Consider the following 16542-nt stretch of genomic DNA (forward strand, 5'->3'; position numbering starts at 1 on the left):
GGGACGGAGTTCCTCAGGTCATCCTCCAGGGCAACCAACAGGCGCTGTGCGAAACGGCAGTCCCAAAAGGCGTGCAGCGATGTTTCCTCCACGAAGGGGCACCTTGGGCAGTACCGGGTTTTGCACAGGTTCCGGGCGTGCATGAATGACCGGACGGGCAGTCCGCCCTGTATCGCCATCCATGACAAGTCCTTGTGCCCGTTGGTCAATCCAGCCGATGACACGTTTGTCCAAACAGTCTCCAGTGTGTCGTGATGAAGTCCTGGAATGTTCTCCATTTCGTCCTTGGCTCTGATGAGTTTGTGGATAGTCTTTGGCTTCCACAAATCAGGCTTGAGTCCCTCCAGTTGGTGTTCCCTCACAAACCGAACCACGTCTCCGTAGAACCATGGCGCCGTCCAGTTGTAGGGGAAGGAGCTGTCCCACTTGTCCCAGCCTAACCGTCTCCAAAGGGGGAGCAGGAAGAAGCGAGACATGGACCCACCCGCGGAACCTCTCTTGACTCGCAGAGTTCGGCGAACGCAGTCACATACGAAGGAGGATCGCAGGAGGGTGGGGATATCGGGTACGCCCTTCCCACCCTTGCGAGGATCCTTGTACATGATGCTCCGCTTTACTCTGTCCATCTTGGATCCCCAGACAAAACGAAACACCGTCCTGGTAATGGCCCTGCACACGGTGGCAAGGGGGGGCCAGGCCTGGGCCGTGTACTGCAGCACGGGCAGTACCTCGTTACGCAGGACCAGTGCTTTGCCCTCACAGGTGAGGCGTCTGAGGCTCCACAGACCGATCCGTTGGGTGATCTTGGTCAAGCGTTCCTCCCAGGACTTGAGGGCTGCTCCTTCCTTCCCGAACCAGACTCCAAGAACCTTGATGAAATCCGGCTGGGTGCTGAAAGGGAAGGGGGCGGAAGAGGCCGGCTGCCAGTCCCCGAAGAGCATGGCTTCCGACTTCCCGCAGTTGACTTTGGCTCCCGAAGCCCGTCCGAAGGTCTCACAGGTCTGGACGAGGGTGTCGACTGAGCGCCGGTCCGCGCAGAAGACGGTCACGTCGTCCATGTAGAGCGAGCACTTGACCTCGAAGCGTTCTGGTCCTGGTGCGGTGATCCCTCTGATCTCTCCATTCCGCCGGATAGCCTCTGCAAAGAGTTCTATAACACAAACAAAAAGAAGAGGTGACAGAGGACAGCCTTGTCTGACCCCTGAGAGGACCGGGAAGGGGTCAGTCTTCCAGCCGTTTACCAACACCGAGCTGTGAATATCAAAATACATTAGTTGGACATACAAACAAAACATGTTACCCAAACCTAACCTGTGCAGAGCTTTGCCCAGGAACTCATGGGAAACACGGTCGAAGGCCTTTTCCTGATCCAACGAGATCAGGGCTGCGTGCACCCGGCGGGCTTTGATGTACTCGACCGTGTCCCGCATGAGAGCCAGGCTGTCTGCGATGCGACGTCCGGGGATGCCGCAGGTCTGATCCGGGTGGATGATCCGTCCGATAACCGTCTTCAGTCTCGTTGCCATCGTCTTGGCCAGGATCTTGTAGTCGACATTCAGAAGGGTGATGGGACGCCAATTCTTCAGGTCGCACCTCTCTCCTTTACGCTTGTACAGGATCGTGACCATTCCTTCCCTCAGAGATGGAGGCATTCTGCCCTCCACCACCATCTCCTCATACAGCCCCAACAGGTCCGGACAGATTAGGTCTCCCAGCGCTACATAGAGCTCTGCTGGGAGGCCGTCACTGCCCGGTGTCCTGCCAGAACTAAAGGATTTGGCGGCCGAGAGCAGCTCGTCCACCGTCAGAGGAACGTCCATGGCCGCCGCGTCTGCAGGGTCAAGATGGTTAGTGATACCTGACAGGAACTTATCGGCGGCCTCGGGGTCAGTAGTCTTGCGGGCGTAGAGTTCGCTGTAGAAGTCGCTGACGACCTTCATCACATTCTCTTTCCCGCGTCGTATGCTTCCACTCTCGTCTCGTAGTTCATTCATGGGCGTGTGACCGGCGTGGAGTTTCCTGAAAAAGAACGAGTTACATTTCTCACCCTTCTCCAGGTTCTCCACTTTGGAACGGAAGACAATTCGCTCGGACTCCTCCTCGAAGTGCCTTTTCAGGCTCCTCTTAGTCTCCTCCAGCTCCTCTCTCACGTCCCAGCCGCATCGAAGAAGGTCCTGCAGGGAACGCAGCTCACGCTGGAGTCTCCTGAAGTCCCTCCTCTTCAGACACGCCTGTTGTTGACTCTTTGCCTGAAAGAAGAAACGGAACTCGAGTTTAACGTATTCCCACCAGTCAGAAACAGACTGGAAGCCCGCCTTGTAGGCCCGCCACGTGGAGTAGGCAGCTCTAAGCTCCTCCAGAATCTCACCCTTTTCCAGCAGAGAGCAGTTCAGCTTCCAGGAGCCCGGGCCAATGGGGAAGCCATGGCCCAGCACACCTTGAAAGTGAATGGCTCTGTGGTCAGAGAAGAAGCAGGGGACCATCGAGTGCCCACTCCGCCCAACCGCCCGAGAGGTAAACACAAAGTCAATCCTGGAACGCAGCGAGCCATCGGATCGGCACCATGAATAGTTCACGGATCCGTGTCCGATGGAGCCAACAACGTCCACAAGAGAGGCTTCGGTCACCATCTCAATGAGCAGTTTGGATGTGACGTCCAACTTGGCAGCCGTTCCAGAACTGCGTCCATCCTCCTCAATCGGGCAGTTGAAATCCCCGGCCATCACTACCGTCCTGGCGGTAGCGAGCTGAGGGCGCAGGGCTTGGAGGAGCTCCAGTCGATCGCTCTTCACAGGAGAAGCATACACATTGATGAACCTGACAGGTTCTCCCGCCCAGGTGCCATCCACGAGCAGTAACCTGCCGCAGACGATTTCCTGAACAGAGTCCAATGTGAAGGCGCTTCCCCTGATCAGCACGGCGACCCCCGCGGACCTACAGTCGCCCCCGCCAGACCAGTAGGATGGGCCATGGGTCCACTCCCTGGCCAGATGGTTGAAGGACCTAGAGGAGGGAAGGGAGCATTCCTGCAGGAAAAATACATCACTAGACTGAGTGTTAAGGAACGCAAAAATTGTCTGACGTCGGAACTTGTCTCTGATGCTCCTAACATTAATGGAAAAGATGTTAATGTTAGCAGTCATTGGAGGAAAGAGAAAGTTAGAGCAGGCGGTGTGCCTTAGTTACCACTCCGGTCGGGCGGTTCTTCCTCTTTGGCACCTGCTGGTAAGGGTATCTCCAGCAGACCCTCTTCTTCTAGCTGATCGAGCAGGGATGGTGCCTCAGTGGCTTCCGACTCCTCCATTTCTTCTTCGGCCACAAGGGACTCCACCATCTGCTCCAACACGTCCGGTTCTGGGAGGAGGCCATCCTCCTCTTCCTGGGGTGGATTGGGGTCCACAATGAACAGCTTGGAAGGTTCTGCGACAGGACTATCTTCCACCTTCCTTTTCCTTTGGCCTGTACCTGAGGAGACAAGAGCTGGAAAATCCTCCTCGGTGAAAAGTGCAAGAGTGCTGAGGCCCTCTGCTCTCATGGTCTGGGGAGGGAGAGTGGGCTTTGGGGGGGGGGTGAGGAGACCAACTGAGGAGTAGGGAAATGAGGTGGAGGTAGTGGAATCCTCAGTAGGGTTGGCCGGGGGGGGAGGGGTTTGGACAGGGGTGACAGGGGGGGGGGCCAGGGAGGGGGCAACAGTTTTCTTACCCTTCTTTTCCCTGGACTCCGTGGCTGCTGGGGCATCGGCTGGAGCCACGGTCGCTGGGTTCTTGGCCGCCTTGTCCTTGGCCTCTGTGGCCTTGGTCGTAGCTGCCTTGGTCGACGAAGCTGTGACTACCCGATACTGGGTCGCCGCGGCAACCCTTGCCCAGGATTTCTCCCGCTGTGGGCAGTCCTTGTAAAGGTGGTCCGCCTGTCCACATAGGTTGCAAGTCTTCTTCTTTGGGCAGTCCTTGGAGCTGTGTCCTGTCACCCGGCAAACCCTGCAGGCGTCCTCCTTGCAGGTCTTCATCGAATGCCCTTTCCCGCCACATTTCCTGCAGTTGTGTGGCATGTCCGGGTAGTAGATGAGACCAAAGGAGTTTCCCAGAGAGAATGTCGGGGGCAGGTGCTGGAGACCATCCTCGGATGCTGGTTCCCTGTGGAGTCGAATGGTTACTGACCACTTACCCGTCCAGAATCCGTTGCCGTTAAGGATGTGGGATGGCTCCCTCACCACTGTGCAGAGACGTCCCAGGAACGTGGAGATGTCTCTTCCTGGGGTGTGCGGGTTCCGCATGGAGACCGTGATCCTCTTCTCATCCCTCTGAATAGGACAGGATCCTAAAAAAGAATGAAAAGGGGAGTCCGGCATCGCTGCGTTCATCGCCTCCCAGTATCTCCTGCAGGCATTCACCGTGGCAAAGGTTACCAGAAAAATGCCAGTCATGAAGGTCTGGACACTCAGGGTTTCCGCCCTGGAGAAGCCCTGATCCAGAATCATCTTCTTGCAGAACACGTCGCTGGACATGTCCGGCAACCTACCATCCACCGCCTTCAGCTTCAGGGCGACCGTCTGCCGCATCCAAGGCTCCAGGGTTGGAGCCTTTTCAGGCGGCGTCCGGGCTCCCTCCGGCTGGCTGGCGTCGGAGGTAGGGGCCTCTTGGGCCGAAGAAGCCTCTGGATGAGCCTTCCTGGAGGTCCCTGGGTCCTGAGCCTTCTTGGCTGCCTTCTCTGGCTTGCTTGCCATGGCTGGTTCCTGCTTGAGTTCCCGGAGCTGGATCTTGGATTCTTCTCCGGGTGTCTTCTCCCGCTGTGTTCCTCCTCGAAGTTCCTCTGGTCTCCCCAAGTCTTCTCCGAGCCTTCGTCTTCTTGCTTCTTTCTGCCAAGCTCTTCTTCCGTCCGATCTCCCTCTTTCGGTCTCGGCTGGGCTTCGGAGCTTGTCTCCCTGATCGTATCTCGTCAAGTGTAGCTAGCTCAGTTTGTTCTGATAAGAACAGATACTACACTTGATCTTAGCCAAAAGGCCGAGAAGCGATAACCAGAATTGGTTTGGGCCTCGAGTGGCACCCTGGCCTATGCCGGACACATCTTAGGGAGAGAGAGCGAGAGGGAGACAAACCCACGCCTACACAAGACATTTTGTCACCCAAGCCAACCCTTGAAAAGGCTGCTTTGCAGAGCCAAAACAAGAAGAATGGTGCGTTTTGCAGCCGCCGCCCACTGCAATGAATCTGAATAACTCCTCCTTTAGGGCGCAAGCAACTCCCCTCCCCCTTGCAGTCTTTCCAATTCACGATACAAAAAGACGGACAGGACAGGTTGCCTGACTTTCCGTCACTGCCACCCTTTGCCATCCTTACCCGTAGAAAGCCCTTTCATCATCCCCAAACCCTAATCTTTTCCCTTTCCTTCCCAGCCCCCAAACCCTGCCCTCTGTACCTTTCTCACCACCCGCTTCCCTTCTCCTGTCATCCCCCTACCACCCGGGAAAAAAAGAGATTGCCCCCTCCTTCCACTAGCCCACCCTCCCACCCAAAGAACAACTTCTTCTGCGCAGCTTGTTTTCTAGGCAGCAGCGCTATTGTGATGTCATCGGGGGGCATTGTGACAAGCCGCCAGTGTTCCGTCTCTTCATGTTGTGCACAGTTCAAACGGAAAATACATCAACAGGCAGACTACAGAAAAGCTTACTATCAAAGGTTAGAGGGGGGCTTTCTCAGAGGGCTTTTTACAGTTTTTCTATTCCCAATTAGCCGTTTAAGTGTACTTATTGAAAGTAGTAATTCTTTCATAGGCCGCCCTTTCTTAGTATTTGACGTTCCTTATATTGCGGTATGAGGCTTCGCAGTAGGTTGCAAACATTCATCACCCATGACTGTCCCCAATTGAGCTCAGAAGCTCAATGTCTATCATGACCTCTCTTTTAGAATGTCCAAGAGCAAGCAAACTATTCCTCCAGGAGAGGGCGCCAACAGACTACTAAAGAGATCATCATTACTCAAAGAAAACCCCAAAAACCAATGCATGATAGGAATAAACAGGTAACTTTCTTTGGAGTGGAAGCGGAGAGATCGCACCAGATGCCAATTCTAGATGTTATCACACCTGTGGTCACTGCAGCAGCAGGTGAATCCACTTTGTCCAAAAGGGATCTATTCCATTCAATTGCAAATGATCTAGATAAGACAGAGAACTGCAGCACGGGGACATAGCCGAGTTGGTCAGGTTGAGTGGTGATGAGTTTGCTATTTGGATGAATAAAGAAAGTCAAAAGTGTGAAAGATAAAAAACAAAAGGAGGAAGTGTGAAAAGTGAATGGGCCAAATTGAGGTGCATATGAAGACGTATGCTTTCTTCCAATTCATTAAATCGGGCTAATATGAATCAGGTGAATTGAGTTCTGCTTTTGGAAACTGGGTTAAGAAGGGGTGCACCGTTCCTGGAGGTACTGCAATACCAGGTCAATGCGTGGAGTGGACAGAGCAAGCTCTTTTTCCATCTCCCTGTTCTAAAAATCCATTTAATATATGGTCCCCAGATAGGGGACGTATCAGATATTAAACTGATAAGAACAGATACTACACTTGATCTTAGCCAAAAGGCCGAGAAGCGATAACCAGAATTGGTTTGGGCCTCGAGTGGCACCCTGGCCTATGCCGGACACATCTTAGGGAGAGAGAGCGAGAGGGAGACAAACCCACGCCTACACAAGACATTTTGTCACCCAAGCCAACCCTTGAAAAGGCTGCTTTGCAGAGCCAAAACAAGAAGAATGGTGCGTTTTGCAGCCGCCGCCCACTGCAATGAATCTGAATAACTCCTCCTTTAGGGCGCAAGCAACTCCCCTCCCCCTTGCAGTCTTTCCAATTCACGATACAAAAAGACGGACAGGACAGGTTGCCTGACTTTCCGTCACTGCCACCCTTTGCCATCCTTACCCGTAGAAAGCCCTTTCATCATCCCCAAACCCTAATCTTTTCCCTTTCCTTCCCAGCCCCCAAACCCTGCCCTCTGTACCTTTCTCACCACCCGCTTCCCTTCTCCTGTCATCCCCCTACCACCCGGGAAAAAAAGAGATTGCCCCCTCCTTCCACTAGCCCACCCTCCCACCCAAAGAACAACTTCTTCTGCGCAGCTTGTTTTCTAGGCAGCAGCGCTATTGTGATGTCATCGGGGGGCATTGTGACAAGCCGCCAGTGTTCCGTCTCTTCATGTTGTGCACAGTTCAAACGGAAAATACATCAACAGGCAGACTACAGAAAAGCTTACTATCAAAGGTTAGAGGGGGGCTTTCTCAGAGGGCTTTTTACAGTTTTTCTATTCCCAATTAGCCGTTTAAGTGTACTTATTGAAAGTAGTAATTCTTTCATAGGCCGCCCTTTCTTAGTATTTGACGTTCCTTATATTGCGGTATGAGGCTTCGCAGTAGGTTGCAAACATTCATCACCCATGACTGTCCCCAATTGAGCTCAGAAGCTCAATGTCTATCATGACCTCTCTTTTAGAATGTCCAAGAGCAAGCAAACTATTCCTCCAGGAGAGGGCGCCAACAGACTACTAAAGAGATCATCATTACTCAAAGAAAACCCCAAAAACCAATGCATGATAGGAATAAACAGGTAACTTTCTTTGGAGTGGAAGCGGAGAGATCGCACCAGATGCCAATTCTAGATGTTATCACACCTGTGGTCACTGCAGCAGCAGGTGAATCCACTTTGTCCAAAAGGGATCTATTCCATTCAATTGCAAATGATCTAGATAAGACAGAGAACTGCAGCACGGGGACATAGCCGAGTTGGTCAGGTTGAGTGGTGATGAGTTTGCTATTTGGATGAATAAAGAAAGTCAAAAGTGTGAAAGATAAAAAACAAAAGGAGGAAGTGTGAAAAGTGAATGGGCCAAATTGAGGTGCATATGAAGACGTATGCTTTCTTCCAATTCATTAAATCGGGCTAATATGAATCAGGTGAATTGAGTTCTGCTTTTGGAAACTGGGTTAAGAAGGGGTGCACCGTTCCTGGAGGTACTGCAATACCAGGTCAATGCGTGGAGTGGACAGAGCAAGCTCTTTTTCCATCTCCCTGTTCTAAAAATCCATTTAATATATGGTCCCCAGATAGGGGACGTATCAGATATTAAACTGATAAGAACAGATACTACACTTGATCTTAGCCAAAAGGCCGAGAAGCGATAACCAGAATTGGTTTGGGCCTCGAGTGGCACCCTGGCCTATGCCGGACACATCTTAGGGAGAGAGAGCGAGAGGGAGACAAACCCACGCCTACACAAGACATTTTGTCACCCAAGCCAACCCTTGAAAAGGCTGCTTTGCAGAGCCAAAACAAGAAGAATGGTGCGTTTTGCAGCCGCCGCCCACTGCAATGAATCTGAATAACTCCTCCTTTAGGGCGCAAGCAACTCCCCTCCCCCTTGCAGTCTTTCCAATTCACGATACAAAAAGACGGACAGGACAGGTTGCCTGACTTTCCGTCACTGCCACCCTTTGCCATCCTTACCCGTAGAAAGCCCTTTCATCATCCCCAAACCCTAATCTTTTCCCTTTCCTTCCCAGCCCCCAAACCCTGCCCTCTGTACCTTTCTCACCACCCGCTTCCCTTCTCCTGTCATCCCCCTACCACCCGGGAAAAAAAGAGATTGCCCCCTCCTTCCACTAGCCCACCCTCCCACCCAAAGAACAACTTCTTCTGCGCAGCTTGTTTTCTAGGCAGCAGCGCTATTGTGATGTCATCGGGGGGCATTGTGACAAGCCGCCAGTGTTCCGTCTCTTCATGTTGTGCACAGTTCAAACGGAAAATACATCAACAGGCAGACTACAGAAAAGCTTACTATCAAAGGTTAGAGGGGGGCTTTCTCAGAGGGCTTTTTACAGTTTTTCTATTCCCAATTAGCCGTTTAAGTGTACTTATTGAAAGTAGTAATTCTTTCATAGGCCGCCCTTTCTTAGTATTTGACGTTCCTTATATTGCGGTATGAGGCTTCGCAGTAGGTTGCAAACATTCATCACCCATGACTGTCCCCAATTGAGCTCAGAAGCTCAATGTCTATCATGACCTCTCTTTTAGAATGTCCAAGAGCAAGCAAACTATTCCTCCAGGAGAGGGCGCCAACAGACTACTAAAGAGATCATCATTACTCAAAGAAAACCCCAAAAACCAATGCATGATAGGAATAAACAGGTAACTTTCTTTGGAGTGGAAGCGGAGAGATCGCACCAGATGCCAATTCTAGATGTTATCACACCTGTGGTCACTGCAGCAGCAGGTGAATCCACTTTGTCCAAAAGGGATCTATTCCATTCAATTGCAAATGATCTAGATAAGACAGAGAACTGCAGCACGGGGACATAGCCGAGTTGGTCAGGTTGAGTGGTGATGAGTTTGCTATTTGGATGAATAAAGAAAGTCAAAAGTGTGAAAGATAAAAAACAAAAGGAGGAAGTGTGAAAAGTGAATGGGCCAAATTGAGGTGCATATGAAGACGTATGCTTTCTTCCAATTCATTAAATCGGGCTAATATGAATCAGGTGAATTGAGTTCTGCTTTTGGAAACTGGGTTAAGAAGGGGTGCACCGTTCCTGGAGGTACTGCAATACCAGGTCAATGCGTGGAGTGGACAGAGCAAGCTCTTTTTCCATCTCCCTGTTCTAAAAATCCATTTAATATATGGTCCCCAGATAGGGGACGTATCAGATATTAAACTGATAAGAACAGATACTACACTTGATCTTAGCCAAAAGGCCGAGAAGCGATAACCAGAATTGGTTTGGGCCTCGAGTGGCACCCTGGCCTATGCCGGACACATCTTAGGGAGAGAGAGCGAGAGGGAGACAAACCCACGCCTACACAAGACATTTTGTCACCCAAGCCAACCCTTGAAAAGGCTGCTTTGCAGAGCCAAAACAAGAAGAATGGTGCGTTTTGCAGCCGCCGCCCACTGCAATGAATCTGAATAACTCCTCCTTTAGGGCGCAAGCAACTCCCCTCCCCCTTGCAGTCTTTCCAATTCACGATACAAAAAGACGGACAGGACAGGTTGCCTGACTTTCCGTCACTGCCACCCTTTGCCATCCTTACCCGTAGAAAGCCCTTTCATCATCCCCAAACCCTAATCTTTTCCCTTTCCTTCCCAGCCCCCAAACCCTGCCCTCTGTACCTTTCTCACCACCCGCTTCCCTTCTCCTGTCATCCCCCTACCACCCGGGAAAAAAAGAGATTGCCCCCTCCTTCCACTAGCCCACCCTCCCACCCAAAGAACAACTTCTTCTGCGCAGCTTGTTTTCTAGGCAGCAGCGCTATTGTGATGTCATCGGGGGGCATTGTGACAAGCCGCCAGTGTTCCGTCTCTTCATGTTGTGCACAGTTCAAACGGAAAATACATCAACAGGCAGACTACAGAAAAGCTTACTATCAAAGGTTAGAGGGGGGCTTTCTCAGAGGGCTTTTTACAGTTTTTCTATTCCCAATTAGCCGTTTAAGTGTACTTATTGAAAGTAGTAATTCTTTCATAGGCCGCCCTTTCTTAGTATTTGACGTTCCTTATATTGCGGTATGAGGCTTCGCAGTAGGTTGCAAACATTCATCACCCATGACTGTCCCCAATTGAGCTCAGAAGCTCAATGTCTATCATGACCTCTCTTTTAGAATGTCCAAGAGCAAGCAAACTATTCCTCCAGGAGAGGGCGCCAACAGACTACTAAAGAGATCATCATTACTCAAAGAAAACCCCAAAAACCAATGCATGATAGGAATAAACAGGTAACTTTCTTTGGAGTGGAAGCGGAGAGATCGCACCAGATGCCAATTCTAGATGTTATCACACCTGTGGTCACTGCAGCAGCAGGTGAATCCACTTTGTCCAAAAGGGATCTATTCCATTCAATTGCAAATGATCTAGATAAGACAGAGAACTGCAGCACGGGGACATAGCCGAGTTGGTCAGGTTGAGTGGTGATGAGTTTGCTATTTGGATGAATAAAGAAAGTCAAAAGTGTGAAAGATAAAAAACAAAAGGAGGAAGTGTGAAAAGTGAATGGGCCAAATTGAGGTGCATATGAAGACGTATGCTTTCTTCCAATTCATTAAATCGGGCTAATATGAATCAGGTGAATTGAGTTCTGCTTTTGGAAACTGGGTTAAGAAGGGGTGCACCGTTCCTGGAGGTACTGCAATACCAGGTCAATGCGTGGAGTGGACAGAGCAAGCTCTTTTTCCATCTCCCTGTTCTAAAAATCCATTTAATATATGGTCCCCAGATAGGGGACGTATCAGATATTAAACTGATAAGAACAGATACTACACTTGATCTTAGCCAAAAGGCCGAGAAGCGATAACCAGAATTGGTTTGGGCCTCGAGTGGCACCCTGGCCTATGCCGGACACATCTTAGGGAGAGAGAGCGAGAGGGAGACAAACCCACGCCTACACAAGACATTTTGTCACCCAAGCCAACCCTTGAAAAGGCTGCTTTGCAGAGCCAAAACAAGAAGAATGGTGCGTTTTGCAGCCGCCGCCCACTGCAATGAATCTGAATAACTCCTCCTTTAGGGCGCAAGCAACTCCCCTCCCCCTTGCAGTCTTTCCAATTCACGATACAAAAAGACGGACAGGACAGGTTGCCTGACTTTCCGTCACTGCCACCCTTTGCCATCCTTACCCGTAGAAAGCCCTTTCATCATCCCCAAACCCTAATCTTTTCCCTTTCCTTCCCAGCCCCCAAACCCTGCCCTCTGTACCTTTCTCACCACCCGCTTCCCTTCTCCTGTCATCCCCCTACCACCCGGGAAAAAAAGAGATTGCCCCCTCCTTCCACTAGCCCACCCTCCCACCCAAAGAACAACTTCTTCTGCGCAGCTTGTTTTCTAGGCAGCAGCGCTATTGTGATGTCATCGGGGGGCATTGTGACAAGCCGCCAGTGTTCCGTCTCTTCATGTTGTGCACAGTTCAAACGGAAAATACATCAACAGGCAGACTACAGAAAAGCTTACTATCAAAGGTTAGAGGGGGGCTTTCTCAGAGGGCTTTTTACAGTTTTTCTATTCCCAATTAGCCGTTTAAGTGTACTTATTGAAAGTAGTAATTCTTTCATAGGCCGCCCTTTCTTAGTATTTGACGTTCCTTATATTGCGGTATGAGGCTTCGCAGTAGGTTGCAAACATTCATCACCCATGACTGTCCCCAATTGAGCTCAGAAGCTCAATGTCTATCATGACCTCTCTTTTAGAATGTCCAAGAGCAAGCAAACTATTCCTCCAGGAGAGGGCGCCAACAGACTACTAAAGAGATCATCATTACTCAAAGAAAACCCCAAAAACCAATGCATGATAGGAATAAACAGGTAACTTTCTTTGGAGTGGAAGCGGAGAGATCGCACCAGATGCCAATTCTAGATGTTATCACACCTGTGGTCACTGCAGCAGCAGGTGAATCCACTTTGTCCAAAAGGGATCTATTCCATTCAATTGCAAATGATCTAGATAAGACAGAGAACTGCAGCACGGGGACATAGCCGAGTTGGTCAGGTTGAGTGGTGATGAGTTTGCTATTTGGATGAATAAAGAAAGTCAAAAGTGTGAAAGATAAAAAACAAAAGGAGGAAGTGTGAAAAGTGAATGGGCCAAATTGAGGTGCATATGAAGACGTATGCTTTCTTCCAATTCATTAAATCGGGCTAATATGAATCAGGTGAATTGAGTTCTGCTTTTGGAAACTGGGTTAAGAAGGGGTGCACCGTTCCTGGAGGTACTGCAATACCAGGTCAATGCGTGGAGTGGACAGAGCAAGCTCTTTTTCCATCTCCCTGTTCTAAAAATCCATTTAATATATGGTCCCCAGATAGGGGACGTATCAGATATTAAACTGATAAGAACAGATACTACACTTGATCTTAGCCAAAAGGCCGAGAAGCGATAACCAGAATTGGTTTGGGCCTCGAGTGGCACCCTGGCCTATGCCGGACACATCTTAGGGAGAGAGAGCGAGAGGGAGACAAACCCACGCCTACACAAGACATTTTGTCACCCAAGCCAACCCTTGAAAAGGCTGCTTTGCAGAGCCAAAACAAGAAGAATGGTGCGTTTTGCAGCCGCCGCCCACTGCAATGAATCTGAATAACTCCTCCTTTAGGGCGCAAGCAACTCCCCTCCCCCTTGCAGTCTTTCCAATTCACGATACAAAAAGACGGACAGGACAGGTTGCCTGACTTTCCGTCACTGCCACCCTTTGCCATCCTTACCCGTAGAAAGCCCTTTCATCATCCCCAAACCCTAATCTTTTCCCTTTCCTTCCCAGCCCCCAAACCCTGCCCTCTGTACCTTTCTCACCACCCGCTTCCCTTCTCCTGTCATCCCCCTACCACCCGGGAAAAAAAGAGATTGCCCCCTCCTTCCACTAGCCCACCCTCCCACCCAAAGAACAACTTCTTCTGCGCAGCTTGTTTTCTAGGCAGCAGCGCTATTGTGATGTCATCGGGGGGCATTGTGACAAGCCGCCAGTGTTCCGTCTCTTCATGTTGTGCACAGTTCAAACGGAAAATACATCAACAGGCAGACTACAGAAAAGCTTACTATCAAAGGTTAGAGGGGGGCTTTCTCAGAGGGCTTTTTACAGTTTTTCTATTCCCAATTAGCCGTTTAAGTGTACTTATTGAAAGTAGTAATTCTTTCATAGGCCGCCCTTTCTTAGTATTTGACGTTCCTTATATTGCGGTATGAGGCTTCGCAGTAGGTTGCAAACATTCATCACCCATGACTGTCCCCAATTGAGCTCAGAAGCTCAATGTCTATCATGACCTCTCTTTTAGAATGTCCAAGAGCAAGCAAACTATTCCTCCAGGAGAGGGCGCCAACAGACTACTAAAGAGATCATCATTACTCAAAGAAAACCCCAAAAACCAATGCATGATAGGAATAAACAGGTAACTTTCTTTGGAGTGGAAGCGGAGAGATCGCACCAGATGCCAATTCTAGATGTTATCACACCTGTGGTCACTGCAGCAGCAGGTGAATCCACTTTGTCCAAAAGGGATCTATTCCATTCAATTGCAAATGATCTAGATAAGACAGAGAACTGCAGCACGGGGACATAGCCGAGTTGGTCAGGTTGAGTGGTGATGAGTTTGCTATTTGGATGAATAAAGAAAGTCAAAAGTGTGAAAGATAAAAAACAAAAGGAGGAAGTGTGAAAAGTGAATGGGCCAAATTGAGGTGCATATGAAGACGTATGCTTTCTTCCAATTCATTAAATCGGGCTAATATGAATCAGGTGAATTGAGTTCTGCTTTTGGAAACTGGGTTAAGAAGGGGTGCACCGTTCCTGGAGGTACTGCAATACCAGGTCAATGCGTGGAGTGGACAGAGCAAGCTCTTTTTCCATCTCCCTGTTCTAAAAATCCATTTAATATATGGTCCCCAGATAGGGGACGTATCAGATATTAAACTGATAAGAACAGATACTACACTTGATCTTAGCCAAAAGGCCGAGAAGCGATAACCAGAATTGGTTTGGGCCTCGAGTGGCACCCTGGCCTATGCCGGACACATCTTAGGGAGAGAGAGCGAGAGGGAGACAAACCCTCGCCTACACAAGACATTTTGTCACCCAAGCCAACCCTTGAAAAGGCTGCTTTGCAGAGCCAAAACAAGAAGAATGGTGCGTTTTGCAGCCGCCGCCCACTGCAATGAATCTGAATAACTCCTCCTTTAGGGCGCAAGCAACTCCCCTCCCCCTTGCAGTCTTTCCAATTCACGATACAAAAAGACGGACAGGACAGGTTGCCTGACTTTCCGTCACTGCCACCCTTTGCCATCCTTACCCGTAGAAAGCCCTTTCATCATCCCCAAACCCTAATCTTTTCCCTTTCCTTCCCAGCCCCCAAACCCTGCCCTCTGTACCTTTCTCACCACCCGCTTCCCTTCTCCTGTCATCCCCCTACCACCCGGGAAAAAAAGAGATTGCCCCCTCCTTCCACTAGCCCACCCTCCCACCCAAAGAACAACTTCTTCTGCGCAGCTTGTTTTCTAGGCAGCAGCGCTATTGTGATGTCATCGGGGGGCATTGTGACAAGCCGCCAGTGTTCCGTCTCTTCATGTTGTGCACAGTTCAAACGGAAAATACATCAACAGGCAGACTACAGAAAAGCTTACTATCAAAGGTTAGAGGGGGGCTTTCTCAGAGGGCTTTTTACAGTTTTTCTATTCCCAATTAGCCGTTTAAGTGTACTTATTGAAAGTAGTAATTCTTTCATAGGCCGCCCTTTCTTAGTATTTGACGTTCCTTATATTGCGGTATGAGGCTTCGCAGTAGGTTGCAAACATTCATCACCCATGACTGTCCCCAATTGAGCTCAGAAGCTCAATGTCTATCATGACCTCTCTTTTAGAATGTCCAAGAGCAAGCAAACTATTCCTCCAGGAGAGGGCGCCAACAGACTACTAAAGAGATCATCATTACTCAAAGAAAACCCCAAAAACCAATGCATGATAGGAATAAACAGGTAACTTTCTTTGGAGTGGAAGCGGAGAGATCGCACCAGATGCCAATTCTAGATGTTATCACACCTGTGGTCACTGCAGCAGCAGGTGAATCCACTTTGTCCAAAAGGGATCTATTCCATTCAATTGCAAATGATCTAGATAAGACAGAGAACTGCAGCACGGGGACATAGCCGAGTTGGTCAGGTTGAGTGGTGATGAGTTTGCTATTTGGATGAATAAAGAAAGTCAAAAGTGTGAAAGATAAAAAACAAAAGGAGGAAGTGTGAAAAGTGAATGGGCCAAATTGAGGTGCATATGAAGACGTATGCTTTCTTCCAATTCATTAAATCGGGCTAATATGAATCAGGTGAATTGAGTTCTGCTTTTGGAAACTGGGTTAAGAAGGGGTGCACCGTTCCTGGAGGTACTGCAATACCAGGTCAATGCGTGGAGTGGACAGAGCAAGCTCTTTTTCCATCTCCCTGTTCTAAAAATCCATTTAATATATGGTCCCCAGATAGGGGACGTATCAGATATTAAACTGATAAGAACAGATACTACACTTGATCTTAGCCAAAAGGCCGAGAAGCGATAACCAGAATTGGTTTGGGCCTCGAGTGGCACCCTGGCCTATGCCGGACACATCTTAGGGAGAGAGAGCGAGAGGGAGACAAACCCACGCCTACACAAGACATTTTGTCACCCAAGCCAACCCTTGAAAAGGCTGCTTTGCAGAGCCAAAACAAGAAGAATGGTGCGTTTTGCAGCCGCCGCCCACTGCAATGAATCTGAATAACTCCTCCTTTAGGGCGCAAGCAACTCCCCTCCCCCTTGCAGTCTTTCCAATTCACGATACAAAAAGACGGACAGGACAGGTTGCCTGACTTTCCGTCACTGCCACCCTTTGCCATCCTTACCCGTAGAAAGCCCTTTCATCATCCCCAAACCCTAATCTTTTCCCTTTCCTTCCCAGCCCCCAAACCCTGCCCTCTGTACCTTTCTCACCACCCGCTTCCCTTCTCCTGTCATCCCCCTACCACCCGGGAAAAAAAGAGATTGCCCCCTCCTTCCACTAGC

At 49.7% G+C, this 16542-nt stretch overlaps 7 non-coding genes and 1 pseudogene across 7 annotated transcripts; all 8 read right to left on the minus strand.

Moving 5' to 3' along the window:
• Window positions 1-4908: 4908 nt before the first annotated feature.
• LOC142263167 (U2 spliceosomal RNA) lies at window positions 4909-5012 on the minus strand (annotated as a pseudogene).
• A 1387-nt stretch (window positions 5013-6399) lies between these two features.
• LOC142263217 (U2 spliceosomal RNA) lies at window positions 6400-6590 on the minus strand. Its single transcript, XR_012730385.1, has one exon. It is a non-coding gene; the product is annotated as a U2 spliceosomal RNA (small nuclear RNA).
• Window positions 6591-7977: 1387 nt separating this feature from the next.
• LOC142263219 (U2 spliceosomal RNA) lies at window positions 7978-8168 on the minus strand. Its single transcript, XR_012730386.1, has one exon. It is a non-coding gene; the product is annotated as a U2 spliceosomal RNA (small nuclear RNA).
• A 1387-nt stretch (window positions 8169-9555) lies between these two features.
• LOC142263220 (U2 spliceosomal RNA) lies at window positions 9556-9746 on the minus strand. The gene has a single exon (XR_012730387.1). It is a non-coding gene; the product is annotated as a U2 spliceosomal RNA (small nuclear RNA).
• A 1387-nt stretch (window positions 9747-11133) lies between these two features.
• On the minus strand, window positions 11134-11324 carry LOC142262964 (U2 spliceosomal RNA). Its single transcript, XR_012730187.1, has one exon. It is a non-coding gene; the product is annotated as a U2 spliceosomal RNA (small nuclear RNA).
• A 1387-nt stretch (window positions 11325-12711) lies between these two features.
• LOC142262965 (U2 spliceosomal RNA) lies at window positions 12712-12902 on the minus strand. Its single transcript, XR_012730188.1, has one exon. It is a non-coding gene; the product is annotated as a U2 spliceosomal RNA (small nuclear RNA).
• Window positions 12903-14289: 1387 nt separating this feature from the next.
• LOC142262966 (U2 spliceosomal RNA) lies at window positions 14290-14480 on the minus strand. The gene has a single exon (XR_012730189.1). It is a non-coding gene; the product is annotated as a U2 spliceosomal RNA (small nuclear RNA).
• A 1387-nt stretch (window positions 14481-15867) lies between these two features.
• On the minus strand, window positions 15868-16058 carry LOC142262967 (U2 spliceosomal RNA). The gene has a single exon (XR_012730190.1). It is a non-coding gene; the product is annotated as a U2 spliceosomal RNA (small nuclear RNA).
• Window positions 16059-16542: the final 484 nt, after the last annotated feature.

This window comes from Anomaloglossus baeobatrachus, unplaced genomic scaffold (assembly GCF_048569485.1).
Source record: "Anomaloglossus baeobatrachus isolate aAnoBae1 unplaced genomic scaffold, aAnoBae1.hap1 Scaffold_255, whole genome shotgun sequence".
In the NCBI taxonomy this organism is placed as follows: Eukaryota; Metazoa; Chordata; class Amphibia; order Anura; family Aromobatidae; genus Anomaloglossus; species Anomaloglossus baeobatrachus.